The sequence below is a fragment of the Mesocricetus auratus genome, unplaced genomic scaffold (genome assembly GCF_017639785.1).
Source record: "Mesocricetus auratus isolate SY011 unplaced genomic scaffold, BCM_Maur_2.0 Super-Scaffold_100007, whole genome shotgun sequence".
NCBI classification, from domain to species: Eukaryota; Metazoa; Chordata; class Mammalia; order Rodentia; family Cricetidae; genus Mesocricetus; species Mesocricetus auratus.
Genome location: NW_024429191.1, coordinates 30686051 through 30694668, shown reverse-complemented (window position 1 = coordinate 30694668; position 8618 = coordinate 30686051).

The window sequence follows — 8618 nt, the reverse complement described above, 5'->3', positions numbered from 1 at the left end:
AAAATACCAATTAAAATGTGATTACTTTATTCAGAGAGTTATTGGGATGGGGAATTTGGAGAGCTCAAGTGATGGCACCAATGAGGAGACGAGAGGAAGGCTTACAGACACCATTTCTCTGCTTCCACAATGTGCACTGCACTGGCCTGCAAGTGTCTTCAGCTGTAGAAAATATATTTCAATCAGAAAAGGCCCTTATGGAAGAGGTCTGGTCTACAAACTTTATACCGACCTAGGCCCAACCCAACTCCCACCCAGCCAGACTCTCACAGAACTCTGATACATTGGGTCTCATTCAACAGGGGCAGAAACCAAGGCCCACTAAGGTCAAGGCTATCCTTGACACAGTTGTCAACAGTGAGGTATTGTCTAAGACCATCTACTTCAGAGGGAAGTAAAGAAATACAATGAAAGACTTTGGTTTTAACTCTGGTTTGCCTCAGAGTCCCTGAGGACTTTCATCCCTCCTGCTTTCCACTCTATCCCAAATTAAATTCTTTTTGTGTTTCAAAAACTTTCAGCATGGTCTGCTTCTGTCTGTTCACAATAGAATGAGGAAAATATTAAAAATAGTTTAATTTTTGACTGGAACTTTTATTTAAATTAAGAACAATCTTATTTTAAAGACCAATTCCACATCCCTCTCCCTCGACCATTCCAATTCACCCACCATTAAAAAACCTTTTTCAAGGATCAGGACTCTCTGCCTCTCAGTTGGCAGTGGAATCAAGATCCAGGCTCTTGCATCCTGAGCAAACAATGGGCTCTTCCTTCCCCAACTGCAGATGCTGGATCCTTAAGCTCTGCTGTGCACTGCAACCAGCCAAAGCCTCCAGTCAATACTGTAGCAGCCCCCTGCTGGAGGGAAAGTTCAAAGACAGCCACATCTCTCCTTGGAGAAGACCTCACCCACTCTGTCCAGCTCACCCTCATCCCAAACTCCTTTCTCTCATCCTAAAGCTCAAAACCTATAATAAGGTCTCCTCACAAGTTCCAGCTGTGCTTCAAGCACATTAAGGTTTCAGAGGAAGTCCAAGAAGGAATACCTGTCCATCCAGTGTCACGTAATAAAGAATCTTGTCCCATGGCTACAAAGTTCAGGGTCATTCTTGGCTGTATAGTGGGGCTTAGGGCTAGCCTAGAATCACTGAGATATTGCCTTAAGCAAGGAAAAATCCAGAGTGCCCAACAACAAGACGGTGCAGAAATCTGTACCTCTGCAATCTGCGGACAAGGGTTCATGGTCAAGATAGTTGACCATGTTTTTCCCAGTTGCCTGGGCTTTATGATGGACACAGTACCAACCACTTCCACTAGGCTTGTTATGACTACTAAATGATTTCACATGCATAACAGAAGACACGTGCTGGATGCCAGACACACTCGCTTGGTGTAGAAAAGTTCTGAGAGGAACTGAAAGACACATACTCCAGCCCTCCTGCAGAAAACACAAGAGTTAATTGCCCCATTCCACAACCCACCTTCATTTTGGCTCCAGAGATAGGTAGTGTTCCACAGAGTCTTGGAAGCTGGGTTCTCTGTGTCCTTTTGGAGGCTACAGAGTCTAGAGTGTGGAGGCAGAGCTGTGTGCACCTCCGTGGAGTCCTGGAAACTGAGAACCGGGAGCAGATCTGGGCCTTTCTAAAGCTCTTGGATGTGATTGAATCGACCCACCTTACCTGGATGTGTAGGGTGTGTCAGCCGAGCTTAAGTAGGAGTCTTTAAGGTTTTCACAGGAGGCTGAGGCAGGGGGATTTCCATGACTCCTGGGTCTCTTAGTCTCCTTGGCAAGATAGAAAAGATCCAGGGAGTATGGAAAAAACAAGATCCACTATTAAAATGTCGTTTTGGAGACAGGGTCCTTGTACAGAGACCTGGCCATCCTGGAATTCACTATTTAGAGGCAACTATCCAGGACTTAATTTCTGTACCTGGTTCTGGGATTATAGGCGTGTCCTGACATGGTTGGTTCATTTAATAATTTAACAGATGTCCTAAATATCCTCAGTTCACTCATAATTTGATTGAACATTGGAGACCTACAGAATGTGACTAGTCGCTTATTTTGTTACTTTGAAGGACCCATAGTACAATTAGCTACAGATAATCCATGGTTATCATGGGAGATGAGCCTGGAAATTCTTAACCAAGAGGCAAAAGGAGCCAAGGAAGCAATCCAGGACTCAGGGGCACAGCAGGACAGCTCAGCTGCTGGGAAGGTGAGGGTGCTGGAATGGTGGGACTTCGAGTGATGGAGGAGATCACATGGCTGTGTCATGTCTAAGCCTGGCAGTCCAGCCCAGATATCGGTTATTCCATTTCAGTACGATAGAGCCTGATGCCTGTGTTCTGACTCCTTCCCTGCCCTTTATGGACACCCAATTGCACCTTCTAGCTGGTGCCATAGAAGGTCTTACACCTGCTTTCTCTTGAATGCAGAGGAGAGAGAGGGAGAGCCCGGGCAACAGGTCAACTTTTCCAGGTAGCCTTCCTTCACTCAGATAGAAGCCAGAAATGGCCCCAGGCCATTCTCCAGGGATTAGGAACACTTGCTTTAGAGGGCCAGGATTACCATCTGTCTTTCTCTTAAAACTAAGGAGCACACTGGCTTAAGTGTAGGTTTCTTCAGTTGTAGAAAATACATTGAAGTATGTAAAGGGCCTTCAGTGCATTGGTGGTGCCTGTGGATCTTGTCCACACATACAGTCAACCCACCACCCTCTGTGGAGACTCTCACAGAACTCTGAGACTTTGGGTCTCCTCCAAGATATGCAGAAACTTAGGACAACTGAGGTCAAGTCTCTCCTTGATCCATGGGTCCATAACTCAGGTCTTTTGTAAACCTATCTGTCTCAGAGGGAAGAAATGTGGTGCAACTTTTGGATTTCACTTAGGGTTGCCTCTGACTACCTGAGGACTTTTGTCCTTCCTTCTTCCCAATGTGTACCACTTTGGAGTCTTTGGTGTGTCTCAAACTTTGGAAGTGGTCTGCTTCTATCTGTTTCCGGGTGAATTAGGAAAATAAGGAACACTGTTTTTGTGCATCAAGGTTCTCTGTGTCTTAGTTGGGAGTAGACTCAGGATTCCATTTCTTGTAGCATCAGCAAACCATGAATTCTTCCCTTTCATTCTACTCATGTATGTTACTAAGGATCCATCTCACCTGAGGGGAAGCTTAGGTGTGTAGTTGACCAGACACAGCCTCCTGTGAATATTGGAGCAGCCCCCTGATGGAGGGAACACAGAAAGACACTCCCACCTCTCCTTTGACAAACCTCAGGATCTCTGAACTCCTTCCTCTCATCCCAATCTCCTTTCTGTTATCCTAGTGCTACACATCCATGTCAGAGTCTCCTAATGAGTTCCAGCTCTGCTTGACACACATTGTAGTTAGTCTCACACAAACTTTTGGAACAAATAACTCTCCACCAACTATCACATAACAAGGGTGCTTCCTACAAGTTGTCTGTAATCCCAGTATTTTCATAAGAGGTGAAGGCCAATTCAGAAGTTCAAGGTCATTGTTAGTTGTATACCCGGGTGGACTATACTTGGATCATTGAGATGGTTCCTTAGCAAAAAGAAACAAACAAACAAAAAACAAAAAAAACCAAAAAAACCCCACATACAACCCTAGAACAAGGAGGATTCTGACTTCTGTACCCTTTCTAAATTGAGGGCATGAGTTCTCCTTCTAGGTACTTATTCACATTGGGCACATATTCCTTGCCTGTGTGGTGTGCCCAGTAGCAACATCTTGCATGATGCTTGCTATGAATACCAAATGATTTCCCATGCACATGAGAAGGAGACACATGCCAGGAGTTCTTTTGGGTATGAATATTCGTAGAAGAATTGAAAGTCTAATAAACCAGCCATGCTCCATAGCTCCAAGGGTGGATTTCCCCATCCCCCAAATCACCTGTACTTTTAGCTCCAGAGGGTCTCTGTGTACTACAGAGTATTGGAACCTGGATTCTATGTGTCCCGGTGTATAAAGGTAGAGTTGTGTGCTCCTGCCGGGAATTTTGGTGCGAGATAACCAAGTGGAGATCTGGTGCTCTTGGATGTTCTTGAAAAAGGCCCACCCTCTCCGGATATGTAGAGTGTATCAACACAGCTCATCCAGGAGCCTTGAATGTCCTTCCAGGAGGCTTTCCTGAAATCAGGTGATTTTCCCATTTCCTGGAATTCTTACCCTACTTCACAAGATCCGTGCTCAATAGAAATTATCCAAGACACTAAGAAAAAACAAGATCACTAATACAAATTTCATTTTTGAGACAAGATATCTTTACATAGTCATGGCTGTACTGCAAATCTCTATTTTGATGCAACTGTGTGGACAACCATGGATTGTTAACTTAATGATTTAACACATTTGCTGAATATCCTCAATTCACCTAGAATTTGATTGAATATAGGAGACATGCAGAATGTTTTTCATCAATTTGTTTACAACTTTGAATGCCCTGTAAGATTGGGGCTAATACATAGTTATCAGGGGAGGTGTACTTGGCAACTTGTTACCCAGAAGCACAAAGAGCAACAGGTTACATTAGAGGACACTGGGGGACAGCAGGACAGCACAACCCGTGTAAAGGCAAGAGTAGTAGACGGGGCAGAGTAGGTGAGGGGTAGCCTCCTATGGTATAGGACACCACACTGGGTCAGCCAACTCTGCCCATGTTCTTAACCCTTCCATGCTATTCGTAAGCACTCAACCTATAAAGGAAGGTCCTGCAGATGTGTTCACTTGAATGCAGAGGGAATTGGGGGGGAGCAAGGGCCACTGACTTGATGAACAGAGTCACATGTCATCACATAGTTTTCAAGGGTAGGGAACACAGAGCCTCATTTGCTTCATTGCAGAGTGTTCTGGGCTTGAGTTCACAGAGACAGTATCTCATGCAACCCAGGCTATCCCACCTACCTCACTATATGCAAAGATGACCATCCACATCTGCCCCTCCTCCCTTGTTGATCTCTCAGTTGATGAGATCACACCCAGGAAAGAGTCAGAACTGTCATACCATGTGATACATGGGGAAAATGACTAGTTCTTAGAGAGCAAGCATCAAGGTTGCAGTGTGTTAAGACAGGTGCAAACAGATTCAAAGCCCCGGGAGGAGAACTGGATGTGAAGTGACAGGAGCCAGCCTTCTGTTTTTCTCTTTGGTGATGTCCTACAGCAAGAGGGCAGGAGAAGGAAAAAGGCAGCAGCAGCTGTCTATGGAGGTAGAGGTTGTCCGGCTGGGAGAGGGGACTCCATGCTGGGAGTCAGGTGGAGGTGCAAGGGAAAGGACAGCTCCCAGGGCATCGGAGAATGAACCTCAAGTAACAATCCTTAACCCTCTTTACACGTTGTCCCCACACAAGAGACAAGGAAGAGGCAGGAGAGCTTGACTTCAATGACCTTTATTGATTTCCACATGACCTTCTCATATGAGGTAGGGACAGAAAGGTTCACACACAATGCTGGGCAGTCCGGATGTTGGCACAGAAGACACCAGGAAACTGCACTTGTCTTCTTGGAGGATCTGTGTGTTAACCAGTTGTTGACCAAGGCTGCTGCAGAAGGACGGGATCCCCAGAACCACGGGCAGGAAGTAGGAATTGAACAGAGAATGGATAGCTCTTCTTCTGGGGCTGCCATCCCAGAAACAGGGAATCCCACTGGGATGTCATAAACAGTGACCTCCCCTGGAGCTGTGGAGAAGGAACAGGCTTGCCACAATGCCAAGTCCGGTTCCTGGAAGGCTGAGGGTTCCAGGGTGGCAGGTGCTTAGCAGACCCATGTCGGCAAACGGGACCTGAGACAGAGAGGAAACGGAGAGTGTTCATAAGCATCGCTCCCTCAACTCCCTGAATCCCGCTAAGACACTGAAGGTCCTGTGTGACTCGGTCCACCATGACCATGACCATGACTGATTTCCATCCCCCTGGGCTGACAGAGGGAGGTAGGCACACACAGAGGACACACAATTAACTGTGTGTGACAGTGGCCTGTGGGATGGGGATCCCCTCCCTGATGTGCCCTGCTCCATGCTCAGGAAGGGCAGGCCAGCTGATGATGCTCTCTGGAGGACTTGACAGGGAAGACAGAAGAGACTCACCTCGGGAGCGGTCCAGGATCCTGCACAGGGCCTCGGAATAAGGAGAAAATAAGGGAACACTCGCTGGTCTCTCATTGCACAGAGTCTTGTGCAGATTCTGCAGGCTCAGCCGCAGTTCGGGACAGCTCTCTCAGGTTTTTTTCTGGCCCCTCAACTGACTGAGTCTCTGGCAAAAGGCCCAGCTCTTCTGGAAGGTGGTCCCGCCTCTCCGTTCAAATGCTTGCCACTCCTGCAGGAACACCCTGATTTCAGAGTCAGTCCATTGGCTACAGGAAGGACCTGCAAGGCAAGGGAAGAGGGGATGAGGTCTTTGATGCCATGCACAGGCACATGCCAGCTTCTCTAGAGACCCTTCCTGCACATCACAGAAGCCAGAAGTGGCTTCAGTCAGTTCTCAAGAGATTAGGAACACTTGTTTTTGAGATCACGGTTAGCATCTACCCCAACTCTTAATACAAAGGAGTACCATGGCTTGAAGGTGTATGTGTCTTTGCTTGTAGAAAACACATTTCAGGATGGAAAGTCCACTTAGGGGGAAGTGATACCTAGGGCCATTGTGCCCACCTAGACTCGATCCACCTCCATCCCGGGGAAACTCTCACAGAGGGGCAGAAACCTAGGACCACTGAGGACAAGTCTATGCTTGACACAGCTGTCCACAGCTGAGGTCTTGCCTAGGCCCGGCTGCCACAGAGGAAATGAGTATGACACAAGGTTTTAACCGGGGTGACCTCTAAATACCTGAGAGCCTTTGTTTTCCCTGGTTCACAGTCTTTTCCACATTGGATTCTTTGGTGTTTCTCCAGCTAGCACTGTGGTCGGCTTCTCTCTGTTCACAAGTGAATGAGGAAAATATGAAAGGCGGTTTACCCTGATCGAGAATCTCTGCCTCTCAGTTGGCAGTGGAATCAGGATCCAGGCTCTTGCATCCTGAGCAAACAATGGGCTCCTCCTTCCCCAACTGCAGATGCTGGATCCTTAAGCTCTGCTGTGCACTGCAACCAGCCAAAGCCTCCAGTCAATACTGTAGCAGCCCCCTGCTGGAGGGAAAGTTCAAAGACAGCCACATCTCTCCTTGGAGAAGACCTCACCCACTCTGTCTAGCTCACCCTCTTCCCAAACTCCCTTCTCTCATCCTAAACTCAAAACCAATAATAAGGTCTGCTCATGAGTTCCAGCTGTGCTTCAAGCACATTAATGTTTCAGAGGAAGTCCAACAAGGAATACCTCTCCATCCAGTGTCACGTAATAAAGAATCTTGTCCCATGGCTACAAAGTTCAGGGTTGTTCTTGGCTGTATAGTGGGGCTTAGGGCTAGCCTTGGATCACAGAGATATTGCCTTAAGCAAGGAAAAATCCAGAGTGCCCAACAACAAGAGAGTGCAGAAATCTGTACCTCTGCATTCTCTGGACAAGGGTTCATGGTCAAGATAGTTACCCATGTTTTTCCCAGTTGCCTTGGCTTTATGATGGACAAAGTAGCAACCACTCCCATTAGGCTTGTTATGACTGCTAAATGATTTCACATGCATAAGAGAAGACACGTGCTGGATGCCAGACACACTCCCTTGGTTTAGAAAAGTTGAGAGGAACTGAAAGACACATACTCCAGCCCTCCTCCAGAAAACACAAGAGTTAATTGCCCCATTCCACAACCCACCTTCATTTTGGCTCCAGAGATAGGTAGTGTTCCACAGAGTCTTGGAAGCTGGGTCTCTGTGTCCTTGTGGAGGCTACAGAGTCTAGAGTGTGGAGGCAGAACTATGTGCACCTCCATGGAGTCCTGGAAACTGAGAACCGGGAGCAGATCTGGGCCTTTCTAAAGCTCTTGGATGTGATTGAATCGACCCACCTTAGCTGGATGTGTAGGGTATGTCAGCCGAGCTTAAGCAGGAGTCTTTAAGGTTTTCACAGGAGGCTGAGGCAGGGGGATTTCCATGACTCCTGGGTCTCTTAGTCTCCTTGGCAAGATAGAAAAGATCCAGGGAGTATGGAAAAAACAAGATCCACTATTAAAATATCGTTTTGGAGACAGGGTCCTTGTACAGAGACCTGGCCATCCTGGAATTCACTATTTAGAGGCAACTATCCAGGACTTAATTTCTGTACCTGGTTCTGGGATTATAGGCGTGTCCTGACATGGTTGGTTCATTTAATAATTTAACAGATGTCCTAAATATCCTCAGTTCACTCATAATTTGATTGAACATTGGAGACCTACAGAATGTGACTAGTCGCTTATTTTGTTACTTTGAAGGACCCATAGTACAATTAGCTACAGATAATCCATGGTTATCATGGGAGATGAGCCTGGAAATTCTTAACCAAGAGGCAAAAGGAGCCAAGGAAGCAATCCAGGACTCAGGGGCACAGCAGGACAGCTCAGCTGCTGGGAAGGTGAGGGTGCTGGAATGGTGGGACTTCGAGTGATGGAGGAGATCACATGGCTGTGTCATGTCTAAGCCTGGCAGTCCAGCCCAGATATCGGTTATTCCATTTCAG